This window comes from Branchiostoma lanceolatum, chromosome 7 (assembly GCF_035083965.1).
Source record: "Branchiostoma lanceolatum isolate klBraLanc5 chromosome 7, klBraLanc5.hap2, whole genome shotgun sequence".
NCBI lineage: Eukaryota > Metazoa > Chordata > Leptocardii > Amphioxiformes > Branchiostomatidae > Branchiostoma > Branchiostoma lanceolatum.
The window spans coordinates 1,853,306-1,867,702 of record NC_089728.1 but is presented as its reverse complement, the minus strand read 5'-3'; the positions used below and the strand labels follow the sequence as shown (position 1 = coordinate 1,867,702).

General features: G+C 44.3%; 1 long non-coding RNA gene across 1 annotated transcript; it reads right to left on the bottom strand.

Moving 5' to 3' along the window:
• Positions 1-4,541: 4,541 nt before the first annotated feature.
• On the bottom strand, positions 4,542-5,397 carry LOC136438505 (uncharacterized). The gene is made up of 2 exons (XR_010756435.1): positions 5,137-5,397; positions 4,542-4,829 (listed from the first exon to the last, which is right to left on the bottom strand). It is a non-coding gene; the product is annotated as an uncharacterized lncRNA (long non-coding RNA).
• Between the last annotated feature and the right edge of the window lie 9,000 nt (positions 5,398-14,397).

Below are 14,397 nucleotides of genomic sequence, written 5' to 3'. Positions count from 1 at the left end.
TAAGTGGACCAAGCACGTCGAGATGATTGTTGGGAAGGGCAGCAAACGTCTCTATATGTTACGAACATTGTCCAAGCATGGCCTTACTACCGATGACCTTGTACTTGTTTATATCGGCTTCGTGCGTCCGGTATTAGAATATGCATGCCAAGTGTGGCATCCGGGATTGACTGTGGCTGAATCTAAGTCAATTGAGACAGTGCAGAAGAGGGCGTGTAAGATCATCTTGAGACAGAACTACACCTGCTACAGCTCAGCCCTGACAGAACTCTCCCTTACACCACTGGCCCAAAGACGACTAGAACTATGCAGAACTTATGCTCGCTCCCTACTGAGATCCCCGATCTTCCGAGACTGCCTCCCACCGTGCCGCGAGGCGATTTCCGGCAGAAAGACTCGGTCGTGTAACCGGCTACAGACTTTTAAAGCAAATACTGCCAGATTCACTAAGAGCCCCATTTACTACATGGTAACTCTGCTAAACAGCACTGACTAGTAAGAGAATATGACATTAAGATTTTAAATCCGAAGAAATTTGTAATTGTTATGGTAACAATGAAATGTACTGTAAATTTGATTATTGATATTGTGAACTGTATTGTAAATTTGATTATTGATATTGTGAACTGTATTGTAAATTTGATTATTGATATTGTGAACAAGCCTGTTAATTCAGCCTCAGGGCTGCCATGAGGCCTGTATCTGTTTGTCTACTGAATAAACCTGTCATCATCATCATCATCATCATCATCCTGAGTGTGTAAACTTGGCCTATGTTTCTGTATCTATATAAGCATCCTTACACACGCGTTGGCTGAGTCGAAACGCGTGCGTACTAGATTTTGCCTATTTTTTGCTTTGTGGGGGAGGATACATGTAGGTACACATTAGTTTTGCTGGACCTGTTTTGACACGTGGCATAGTTGGTCCATCACCCAGTTTAATTGCAGGTTAGATTTTGCAGTTCGGTAGCACTGAATATGTTTTGCAACGTGAGTGAACCAATTTTGTGGGGCGGCAACGATGAAGGAAGAAGCTATAGCTAAAGACCCTGCTTCATTAAGGAAGTTAAAGAATATGATTAAAATCTAACTGTTTGTTATAGATAGATTTCTATTTTCCAAATCTTGATTGAGGTCTCAGGTTAGGGAATAGCTATAGGGAAAATGCTCAAATTGAGCCTCAACGAAATTTCATTCATTCAAATTTCAATCATCCATTCATTGATATTTATTCCATTTTATTTTGGGATTGCCTATTTTCCAGGTAACTCCGGGGTACAAGCCAAACAATAGCAGCCACACGTCATCACATTTGGAAGAACAAAATTTTCAATCATCTCGTACTGCTCGTCAGACAATGTTTAAATTTCAGCATGCATGGCCAGCAGGGAGGAATGCAGAGCTGCCGAACCCCATGGCTAGCTGTTGCGAACACACGGCCGGTGATTTAGAATGGTGTGTATTTCCTCGGCATGTTTGCGTACGTGTTTCCTGTGCCTTACACGTGGGGACAATCTCCCCGCTTAAAAAACGTAGAAAAACCTGCGCACTTAGGTCCCTGCCGGTTCGGAAACCTAGATTCGGAACATACTCAGTACAAAGGACCACGACCGGTGATTTAAGATAGTGTGTATTTCCTCGGCATGTTTGCGTACGCATTTCCTGTGCCTTACACGTGGAGAAAATCTCCCCGCTTAAAAAACGTAGAAAAACTTGCGCCCTTAAGTCCCTGTCGGTCCAGAAACCTAGATTCGGTAGTCTGAAACACGCTACACAGTGTGTCTGCTTTGATGTATTATGCGTGTAGTATTTTTGTAAAAAAACATACTCTTTATATAGGGAACGCGATACTGTGTATAGGTTTCAGGCAGAGTGCAGATCCTTTATTTTCCATTACTGAATAATGCCGTTCTGTTTGTAAGATTAGTTTTTACTTCGTGATTTATTTACTAATATTCAGATTTACCACGTTTGTGGAAATATTGACATAACAGGTGACTATCACCTTTTCAAGATGTCAACCCAGACCAGACTGTAAGGTTTGGACCATCGCAGACCGGGGCATGCCCCTACTCTTTCTCGAAAGGTGTGGTGGGTTTTTTAACGTGCGCGGGGTGTGGCTCTCCCCAAAGACAGGACCTCCATTTAACGTCCTATCCGAGGGACGTCCCTAACCGCTAGGTACTCATTTACACCTGAGTGAAGTGAGGAAATTTGTGTTAAGTGCCTTTCCCAAGGGCACAACGTCCGGGCGATGTCCAGACATGTCTGGGGGCAAGCCGGGATCGAATTCAGGTTCCCTTGTTTCACGGCCAAATGTTCTAGCCGTTACGCCACACGACGCTACATAGGAGTAATGTTTTTTGGCTGCTTCTGAGTGTTCGCAGCTACAACTCAACATCATTTGGGTGAATGTTGCCTTGTCGATAATGATTAAGGCCCACGGCGATTTCGGGCACCGTAGCAGTATTTTCAGGTTTTGGGAAATTGTATCTTGGTACAGTCTGTTGCTGTGTTGTTGAAGCTTTCACTTGCAGCTACTCTCCAAGCAGAGGTTAGGCTCTGAATTGTTTTAGTCAGAACAGATGTCGATTGCCTCATAGATGTGTGTGTTTGTGTTTGTGCCTGTGTGCGTGAGTGTGTGTGTGTGCGCGTGCGTGTGTGTACGTGCGTGTGTGCGTGTGTGTGCGTGCGTGTGTGTGTGCGTGAGTGTGTGTTTGCGTGTGTATGTGTCTGTCTGTCTGGCTGTATGTATGTATGTGCGTGCGCGTGTGTGAGCGTGTGTGTGTGCGTGTGTGCGTGCGTGCGTGTGTGTGTGCGTGAGTGTGTGTTTGCGTGTGTGTGTGTGAGCGTGTGTGTGTGCGTGTGTGTGTGCGTGCGTGTGTGTGTGCGTGAGTGTGTGTTTGCGTGTGTGTGTGTGTGTCTGTATGTGTGTGTGTGAGTGAGTGAGAGAGTGTGTGTCTGTATATCTGTGTGTGTCCGAATGTCATGGAATTCCGACGTTCCTTTGTTCAGTCACCCTCCTTGAAATATTTCCTCTGTCGTTTCAGAGTAAGCTACTAAGGGGCTTAAGCCTACACCACTTCTCTTCCTTACATCAAAAGCTATCTGCCACAGACACAAAAAAAATCACAATCCATCCATGGGTTCTTAAGTTGTTCCTCCGGATACGCATTCACACAAACATAGAAACCCGAAACTATACCTTCATTTTTCATTGACGTAAATGAAGTATCGTCCACTCGGTTCACAGGTCCTGTGTGCATCAGATTCCGTGAGTGGAATAGATAATGGAGATGCACCTGCCTGTGTCTGCCTGCTGTTCATACAGTACGTGGTAGAACTCATTATCTCTCGGCTCATCGCTCATCCCATTCCGCGTGAACTCGGCAGCCTTATTAAATGGTGACTGTTAGTACATGTATATACCGACATGAAAGGGCTAAAAATAAATGAATGTTTTTCTGAAGAAGTTCTAATTGGACCACCGAGACGAAAATGAAAATCGACGCGCCAATTTCTTCAACAGGTTAGATAGACAGACACTGGTTATATGGGAGAAGTAAGCAGATTGGATGTGTTGAAATCTTGGTATAATGGAAGTCTAGTGAGATACCCGCTCTAGGGATATCCTTTCGATAATCTTCACGTGAAGACAACGCCGCAACCACAGACATTTACGCAGTTAGAGCTCATACATACATACATAATTCTTTTTACTCTTTAACGAGTTGTTGGAGCATCAACAAAGTTTCGCTTGCAACATTCTCTATTGATCATCATTTCAGTCAGATCTCTATCACTTAAACCGGTTCATGATATTATCCTGGCCTTCGCCCTTGTAAGGAAAGAAAACGTTCACCACGAGGGAGACGCAAGTACAAGCTAGCCTGGGTGCCATCCTATTTCTACCGGGGCTCCTAACGGTAGCGAGTGTAGGATCCCCGGTAGAAATAGGATGGCACCCAGGCTAAGTACAAGCTGCATATCCGGACAAATTTATTTGATGCACTTACACTTTTCCCCTGCTCTTTTCGATAAGCGTGGCGGTTAACGTTTCCGTGGGGGTTAAAGTGGTTTATGTGCTCAAGGTGTGACTCTCCTCAAATGCGGGACCTCCATTTAACGTCCTATCCGAGGGACGTCCCTAACCGAAGCCAGGTACTCATTTTCGCCAAAGTGAGGAAATTCGTGTTAAGTGCCTTTCCGAGGGACACAGCGTCGACGGGACAAGTCAGGGTACCCCGGATTCGAAACAAGGACCTCTTGGTTCTGGGCCAAACACCCTGCCATGACGCCACCAAAACACGTGTGAAACAACCTGGACCTTACATCTTCTTGGAAATAACCTATGTTGGGAGCTGCAGCTGGACAAAGGTTAATAATGTCAACGCCCAGGCAATGCAAATGTCAAATGTTAGCGTCATTCAGATCCAGTAATGTGTTTATCCGGCCTCCATCTCTTAACAGCTTCTGTGCATCAGCACTTCAGCCTATCATTTCAGTTATAAATAGTGCAAATTGATAGTGCAGAGCATAAGGCTGCACCAAGTAATTTTTATGGATGACGTCCTTTGGAGACCCTAAATCTAATGCGAGAGCGCGAAAAAACCCCAAGAAGGGCCGAAAAAAACAAGATGCCTAGATTTGAAATATGATAGTCGACGACACATGTTAGGACACAAATCGAATGAGAGAACACAGTGTAACAACTAACAATTCTTTTATTCATCATGAAAACAGCAATAATTTGAATAAATCAGCTGAAGTTGAACAGCAGTTGTTGTCCTGTCCTGTTTCTTTCCATATCCCATTGATTTTGCAGGCCTGCAGAAACATAGTATATTAAAAAGGCAAAATTAGTTGCTGATTAACCTTTGCATGCATTACTACATTTCTACCTATGCTTTAGAAATCCTAATGAATAATAGCAATTATTCAAGAGCCAGATATGGACCAAAAATGATAGAAATGTTTAAAAAAGCACATATTTCCCCAACAAGTATAAATAACCAGAAACGAATAAATGATCATTATCCATGCAGAATACATGAATGCATTCATCTTACACTCCCAGATTATAATTTTTTCGTACATGGTTCCGAAACAGACTTAAGAACGGAACTTTTCATACCTCAAAAACAGACTTGGGCCTAGGAGCTTCAGTTGTGGCAGCTGTCTTGTCGACCTCCATGCGTATGAAACACCCGAACTGCTTGGTTGCCTGCCCAACCTGCAGGCCGGAGTAAACTTCAATGCCTCTCCCGATCTTCTCGTCATTGCAGAAGAAATGCACTGTAGCTGATCTTGACAAGACTTGCTTAGAATTGTACGGCCGAAACTCACTCGCCGCTACAAGTCTCTCGTACAGTTGCGCGAACGTCATCTCTCCCTGACCGACATCGAGAGCGTACCAATCAACAACAACCCTAAGTTTAACGTTAATCTTACAATTTTAGTGGGGTCGTGTGGCGCAACGACAGAGCGTTCGGCTCAGAACCAAGGGGTCCCGAGTTCGAATCCTGTCATGTCACCAATCTTGTGCCCTTGGGAAAGGCACTTTACACGACTTTCCTCACTTCACCCAGGTGTAAATGGGTACCTGACTTCGGTCGGGGAAGGTCGTATTGAGGTCACCTGGTGGCGCCGAATGGCAGCCGCCCAGACCCTTGCGAAAATTCCACATAATGCAAGTGTGGATAAGATATGTACTACATGTATATGTATATGTTGTGTATTATGTGAAACCTGTAAACCCTGCATCAATTCAGCCCTAGAAAGGCTGCCATTGCGGGTAATTTCTGACCAATAAAAAAAAAAAATTTGCGGCACTGTCGTAACTTTTTGGTCATAGTTACAGGAAGCGGAATTTCTTGTGTTTTTTTCTGGGAACAGACCAAAATCAATGCGCGCGCGGACGTCATCCATAAAAATTACTTGGTGCAGCCTAATGGAGACATACGCGAATGTAAAATCATTTTTTGTCAGAAACACAGCAACAAGTGGGTCAGGTGTCACGGCTTCTCCTAGGATCACATTTCCAAACCCGCGCCCGGCTGGGTCTCCTTCGCGGTCCTTAGCCTTTGTTGTTGGGGGAGCGCTGATTTTAGGGCCCTGTCACACTTGTGCGTATATTCAAGTGCGCGTGAGTTGCGCATTAACATTTCTTTTGTTTAAGTACGGTTTGCGGGGCCGGAGAAAGTTGTTTTCTACTTTGACCCACCGTTGTGCAGCCAAGTGATGGAACCTAAGAAATCATTTATTCGGCTGCAAACTTAACCTAAACCAAAAACTTGTTAATACGCAACTAATGCGGACTTGTCTAAACGCACAAATGTGACAGGGGCTTAAACAGGTTCTTATACCCCCGTTCCACTGGGACGGCGCTCTCACCGCGCGCTCTCTGCGACCTCAGATTTAACAGAGCGCTGAACGAATTTCACAGATAAAAAACGAATCTTTTTACGCTTTGTCTGTCTTGTTGTCTTTCTAGCCATACTTTTACATTTTACATGATATTCCAATTATGAAATCAAGCTTTAGACAAATTGGATTTAGGTCGCAGCGAGAGCGCAGCGCGATCGCCGTCTAGTGGAATGAGCTCCCTTCTCACTGGACACGCGACACATTGGCGACCTCGCTGCGTCCTAGATTGTATTTGAGTTAGCCTTGACTTTACAATGACTAACAAGACAAAAAATCACACAAAGCGTAAAAAGATTAGTTTTTTTATCGATGAAATTCGTTTAGCACGGTGTCAAATCACTCGGTCGCAGCGCAGCGAGGTCGCAAACGTGTCGCGGGTCCAGTGGGAGGGGGGCTGCCGGGCTGGCAATGCGTGGGAACCAAAAATGTATATATTTATTCAACTTCACCGTCACATGTGCAATGATTATTCTCATTCAAGTTAGAGGACATTACCGACGTAGTAGTGACGCACTCAAGTCGACATATATACAAAAGACATAAAAGTGAAAAATACAAAAATACAATATTTGGTGGGAGAGACAAAACAGGTGATGGAAATCCCTTCTAAGATATGATACAAAAGACACCAAAACACACAAAAAACAAGTCACGAGCATAATTTCCTGATATAGCCTTTTATTTTTCGTTCTCGCAAACAGCCCGACCGTGCCCATGTTTGGAAAGATGACGCTACCACCCCCGGAGGAGGGAGGCTTATGCTATGACGTCACTACTGGCGCAAGGACTTAATTTTGTTTACCTGATGTTAGCAGGCGACAAATTACAACACCATGCTGTAATTGTCTACACCTTTCTTCCCGCTGATTACATCCTGTTTGCTGCAATATTGCCTTAATATTTTCAAAGTTTCTGTTTTCATCACTTATAGATTACCACCGTCGCAGCATTTAAGCAAGGCAGCGTGTAGTCTCGAACATTATATATGCAGCGAAAAAAGACGAACAAACGTAAACGGGAATATCGTAATGTCGCCCTAGGTTGCTACATTGTATGCATGCCCATCATGCATGAGAGCAACATAAAGCAGCGATGCCGGACATTTCAGTGATGTAATTCAAACTTAATTTCTTATATTAGTTTTCGTTTAGGATAGGTTTGGTTGGGTCAGTTTTGGTTGGGTTAGTTTTAGTTTAGGATAGGTTTGGTTGGGTCAGTTTTGGTTGGGTTAGTTTTAGTTTGGGATAGGTTTGGTTGGGTCAGTTTTGGTTGGTTTAGTTTTAGTTTAGGATAGGTTTGGTTGGGTCAGTTTTGGTTGGGTTAGTTTTAGTTTAGGATAGGTTTGGTTGGGTCAGTTTTGGTTGGGTTAGTCTTAGTTTAGGATAGGATTGGTTGGGTCAGTTTTGGTTGGGTTAGTTTTAGTTTAGGATAGGATTGGTTGGGTCAGTTTTGGTTGGGTTAGTTTTAGTTTAGGATAGGTTTGGTTGGGTCAGTTTTGGGTAGATTACGTCTGGCTATGCTAGTTTTGGTTAGGTTAGGTGGGGTTTAGTCAGCGACGATGTCGATGGTAAAAACAAAAACACGGTTGGATATCACGTTCCCACCATATCTGACCATGTGGGTGGACATCTGAGTCCTAGAGTTGGTGATTGTAAAGAAAAAAAACCGAGATTCTGCCCTCCGGTGCTGTAGGCGCTAGATGATCATGTCTTAAGTAGTCCGGCCTTTAATTTTCGCCCACAACGTGATCCACTCTAGGGTTTCGTGTGGCATTAGGGCTTGAGTTAATCTTCATAATGCTACTTTCTTGGAAACACGTCACGCGGACTATCATTAAAACGAAAAGGTGTTTGCTTTTTCATTCGGGATCATGAATACCCGCACAAGGGCTTTGATCTCCCTCCAGTGCATTAATCACAACTACTCTTTATCAGGCGGCTGCTTCCTGCTTTGCCTTTGAGCTCCAAAATGATGGAATAGATTCGACAGTTGAAAGCCACGAGTCGAGTGGAGACGAAGTGGAAACGCCATCTCTTACCGCCTCAACACAAACGTCAAAGTGTGGAAGACTGCACTCAGAAAAACAGGTCGACTCGAAGCATAATGCTTGAAACGAAGCGTAATGCTTTAAGCCCCCCTCTCACTGGGCCCGCGGCACGCTGGCGGCGTCGCTGCGTCCTAAACTGGATTTGTGTTACCCTTGACTTTATAATGAGACTATCATTCAAAACGTACAAGTATGACCAAAAAGACAAAACAAAACAAAACACACAAAGCTTAAAAAGATTCGTTTTTTTGTCGATGAAATTCGTTGAGTGCTTTGTCAATTCGATCGGCCGCAGCGACGCCGCCAGCGTGTCGCGGGTCCAGTGAGAGGGCGGCTTAAGTCCGCAGCTGATGGTGTGTAATATGGCTTCGTTCACGTTCTACAGCCAACCACACCGGGTCTCCGCTACTCTTCTCGATAAGTGTACATGAGTTGCACTCGAATATACTTATGATCCATTAAATGTGTTGCTTAATACCATCGATGACACTGGCATTTTCATTGTGATGACAGGGTACATGTTTCTACCTTGTCAAGATAAAGATAGCCATGCTGACTGACACTTTCATTAGACACACTTGCCACTGGATGGAGACCTTTGTGCGAACAAAACTGGATTTGTATGCCCTGTGACTCTATGAATTGAACATGATCCATGATGTAAATGTATGATTTGAAAGACAACAAAAACACACAAAGCGCACAAAAAACTGCTAATGAGATTTTCGGTCGCTCAACTGTTACCGCTGCAGTGGAAAGTGGAAAGGAAATGTCATCGACGCGTACAAAGCTGTGCTACACCGCACCCCACTACCCTGGGGTTAAGGCATCAAGGTACAAACAGCGTGCATAAATCAAATCACATACACTGACGCCAGCATAAGTTATAACGCTTTGATCGTACATTCACATACTTTCTCAAAATGTCAACTTGTATTATGTAAAATGTATCTTAACTGTAGAATGTCACAGTTCAAACAGAGGCATTGGCACCAAGGCAGCGATCTCCAAAATTAGATTATATCTTTTGACGCCGGAACAACGCTTTGAACTGGATAGTGCATTCACTTCAACACCAGGTTTGGTAAAACGTCTACTTGTTACGTCCAACTGTAATGTCTAAGTTGTTAAATTGCTTAAAGCTGCTGAAACATCACAGCTTAAATGGAAACATTGACATGGAATTTTGACAAGAATGCAATAACATAAAGATATTAGATAGAATACGTTGGATATTATAGATGTAGAATACCCCCCGAAAGTTCCTGTATTTTAATCATTGTCAATTATGTTTTCTTGATGATAATGCAAAAGCTGTTTTGGGATTGTTGTGACAACGAATCTATAATAACTAACTAAGACTGCAGGACGTATGCATGAATGCACGGCATATGCTAATTTATGCTAATTATGTTCATATTGTGGGCAAAAATGCTTAGGACGGAACAGATAGGTCACGTCAACTGAGGAAATTGGTGTAATGTGTCTTTCCCATGGACACATGGTCCTTGGCATATCATGGAAGGACAAAGTGACCAACATCGAAGTGCTGTCCCGCGCCGGCCTCCCTACCATGTTCACCCTGCTCAGGCAGCGCAGACTTCGGCCGAATCCCCAAAGACCTTCTCTACGGAGAACTGATCTCAGGAAAGAGACGTACCGGGAGGCCACAGCTGCGTTTCAAAGATGTCTGCAAGAGGGACTTGAAGGCTCTAAGTATTGATACGGAGCACTGGGAGGACCTTGCAAGTGACCGTTCCAGGTGGAGATGCACACTGTTCAGACAGCTCAAATCAGGAGAAGTCAGACTGATGCACAGCGCAGAAGAAAAGTGGATCCGCAGAAAAGAGCTTTGCAACAGAACTGAGTCAGCTTACAGAGACTGCCATTCTCGTATAGGGCTGTTTAGCCATAGTCGATGCTGTAGGGCTGTTGTGAATTAGGATTTTACCATGGTCAATACTGACCGACGGAGGCCATACATATGGACACAACAATGGGACCTGTCAGGGATTCGAACTCTGTACCTCCAGCTTCTGAGTCAACAATCCTAACTACAATACGGGGTCGGTCGTGTGGCGTAACAGCAGGGTGTTTGGCTAAATACCCAGTGGTTCCTGGTTCGAATCCCCTGACGCCACCGATGCTGTGCCGTCAGGACAAAAAACTGTGCACGACTTCCCTCACTCCGCTCAGGGGGAAATGAGTACCTAGCTTCGGTCCCTAGCTATAGGATAGCACGTTAAATGGAGGCCCAGTGTTTGAGGAGAGCCACACTTGGGCATGTATAAGATCCCACCACACTTGTATGTCGAAAAGAGAAGGTGCGTGTCCTTCCTGGTGTGACTGGTTAATAACCATACAGTTCAATGGCCACACTTGGGGCAATTGTCGTATTGTGGTCACCTTGGCGCCAAATGCATATGGCTAGGTAATAACTGCTAAGCTGAAGACTGGGGCTCATGCATTAAAAAAAAAGGCCACCGTGCTACCACTAGTTTTTGTGCCTTGTAGTTAGATTTCTCGATTCAGAATCGAACCCCTAATACTAGTAACAGGTCCCAACGCTTTGGAACGACGCTTCAGGCGAAACGCCAGAGTACCCATCCTCGGTTGAGGATGTCCTCTTGGATGGGGCATTAAGTGGAGTTTCCGTGTGGCACTCCACAACATCCGTCGTAAGAGTAGGGGTCCTTCCCGGTACGACTGGATCAACCCTTACAGTCTGGTCCGTTACACAGCGTGTACTTAACATACAACACTGGTGTATTACGCCTGGAGGCGGTTTACCCACTATGTGATGGAAATCAGAAATATAGAACAGGATGGAGGGTGACAAGCACAGGATGCGTGTGACGAGGGTGAGGTCTGGAGGGGCGCGCACCCCTCAAGAGGAGAGCAGCTGTTGCATTTGGCCTTTTCCAGACATAATGGAAAGTCATTTCCTGCAACTTCAGCTTAGATCTTGTCTACAATTAATGAAATCTCGAGTTTTTGGCAAATTTATAGGCTAATGCTTAGGTCACATTTCCAACCCGGGGCCCGGCCGGGGTGTCGGCGAAAACGAAAAATAAAAAATGCATATCAAGAAAATACACAATTTGTAGTTAGGAGTAATTTTTAACGTTTTTTTTCTTCTTTTTTTTGTCTTTTATATCATATTTTTCGTTCCCGGCAAGCTGCCCGGTCGGGTCCCGGGTTGGAAATGTGACCTAAGCATTACCTGGGGACATATTGGAAGAAATACCCTAACTTTGAAAGTCAGTATGGAGGAGAGCCACTGTTTCATTCTTTAGGGAGATCCCTGAATCAGTGTGTGTGGTTGTTTTACGTGCTCCCGGGACCGGGACTGAGGACACTCTGCAATCCCAACCCGTGACGTGCAAGTCAGGGACCAGAACTATAATGCTAAGTCACATTACCGAACCGGGGCCCGGCCGGGCTGATTGCGGAAAACGAAAGTGTATATCAATAAATACACACACATTTTGCTCATTTTCTTAACGTTTTGTGTCTTTTATATCATACTTTTCATTCCCGCAGTCTACCGTGGATCCGTAGGGTTTTCTTCGGGGCAGAAGGAGCTCTCCGCCGCCGAGTCTTCTTGTGCACCCGGTAGCATTTTTCGCGATAGGGACTTTATTGACCACCATGTACGCTCATGCCACGTAAAGCTACCGGGTGCCAAAGAGCACCCCGGCGGCAAAGAGCCCATTCTTCTCCGAAGAGAGCGCGGCAAAGCCACGGTAGACTGGATGCCAGGTTAGGACCAGAACCTGACCGGATTCGACAGCCAAATGGAAAACTATTTTCCTTACTTTATATAATGGGGGTTCAATTTTGCTACTGGGCTGGAAATGAAATTGGACTTTGAGAGATGTCTTACATTTTGTGTTACGAAACCTTTAGTAAACCAAGCCATACAAACCATGCTCGCTTAGAATTTCTGCAGTAGGACGTCGTGTCCAAATTCTCGCAAATGCGTGACTAAGAATTGATAACTACAAGAGTCCGTTATGAAACAGTAATTACGAACCACCGCGCGGCACACTTATTACGAAAGTCTGCAGGAGGACGTCGTGTCCAAATTCTCGCAAATGCATGACTAAGAATTGATAACTACAAAAGTCCGTTATGAAACAGTAATTACGAACCACCGCGCGGCACAATTATTACGAAAGATTGATTAATGCAAGGCAGCAGCTCCGGGTTGTTTTGGACGTCTTTCTATGTGTTTTCATCGGGATTTCTATTTTGCCAGCCAAACAAACGACAAAAAACAACAACAACACACAAAACAGAAAGCCCAATAGAAACGTGTGAAAAGACGTCCGGAACAAGCCAGAGCCTAGCCTCTGTTCGGAGAATGGCTAGGAAAAACAGATACCGTGTAAATATCACTGCTTCATGTCATACCGCCATTCCGCTTGGGGGGTGAGCTAGTTTTGACCGCGCTGCCAACTGAAATTTGACATATCGATCAACGAATTTCACAGAGAAAAATCGATTTTTAAGACACTTTGAGTGTTTTTTTTGGTCTATTCAGTTATTCTTTCACATTTTGATTGATATTCCAATTATGAAAATCAAATCTAGGTCACGCGATCACCGTCTAGTAAGAATGGGAGCATCACCAAGATATTCCGCAGGTGGAAACAGAAACACCCTGACGCTTATGCCCTCTTTTACACTGCCTGTTGCACGTTGAGCAGCTAAATAGATCATTGACAATGACTATGAAGTTTATTGCATATTCATGCCCCAATTGGGGCTAAATGCAGTAAGTTAGAGACAAGATAGTAATAGTGAAACTATGCTATGTATTACTTATAGTTTACATGCGTCTTCTCTCTTCTTGAAACATGTGTGGAAGAATTTACAGGTTTTGTTTTTCATTAGCAGTTGAACCTATCCGAGAGACGCCCGTAGCCGAAGCTACAGGTACTCGTACACACCTGAGTACAGTGAGAATGTTAAGTGCCTTTCCCAGGGGCACAACATAGGACCTGCAAGGGATTCGGACCTAGTACCTGCGGGATCTAAGTCAACAACCCTTTGGGCACGAACAAGAGCAATATACTATTAAACCAACGGTTGGGACCGCATCCTTGCCATTGCAGCGCCACCTAGCGGTGGCAAGTAGGATCGCAATGTCAGTCACATTGCTCAAGGTACCTGTAGCAGTACGATTCGTAGTACGAAAAAGGTTGGCCGAGTTGAATATGTCTTGGACGTGTGAGGAGATGGCGTCAAAACGGCGGATAGCGTTTGTTACTGTGACTAAGGATGTGATCTCTTGCCTGACTACGCTGTATCTATACTTTCGAACTTCAACTGCTCATAAAAAGGTGTCAATGATAGCGAACCGTGTGATAGAAGCGCCATCTGGCGATATCATGCTGTAAGGCAGCGATGCTTTTTCGATGTGGTGCCTGAATATTACTCCCTGGCCAATCGGCATCGATATCTATCCTGAAACTAACTAAGCTATTCATCATCTACGTCAGAATGTCTTCAGTCTTGTGACATTTCAATGTATGCAGATGATACTGTGATCTACTTTAGCAACAAGGACTTCACCAACATTGAGAATGTACTCCAAAACGACTGTAATGATATATGTTGATAGAGTTATTAGGACTCAATGAATGTGTATCTCTGTTATATTGTATCTGACCCTTACCTCTTCCCTCATGACCTCAATGAAAAGCGGCCTGCGTGCCGATTCGAGCTTATTATGAATAAACAAAGGTTCAAACAAACAATAACAGGAGTGACTATACTTGAGCAGTGGCGTTCCACTATGTATTGTCTTGTTGCAATTTTTAATAAAGAAATAAAGCCGCATTGGCTGCAAGTCATGGATAAAGCGTTACGCCTCGCTTCATCCTGAATTAGTATGCTAACCTTACCTTACTAGTC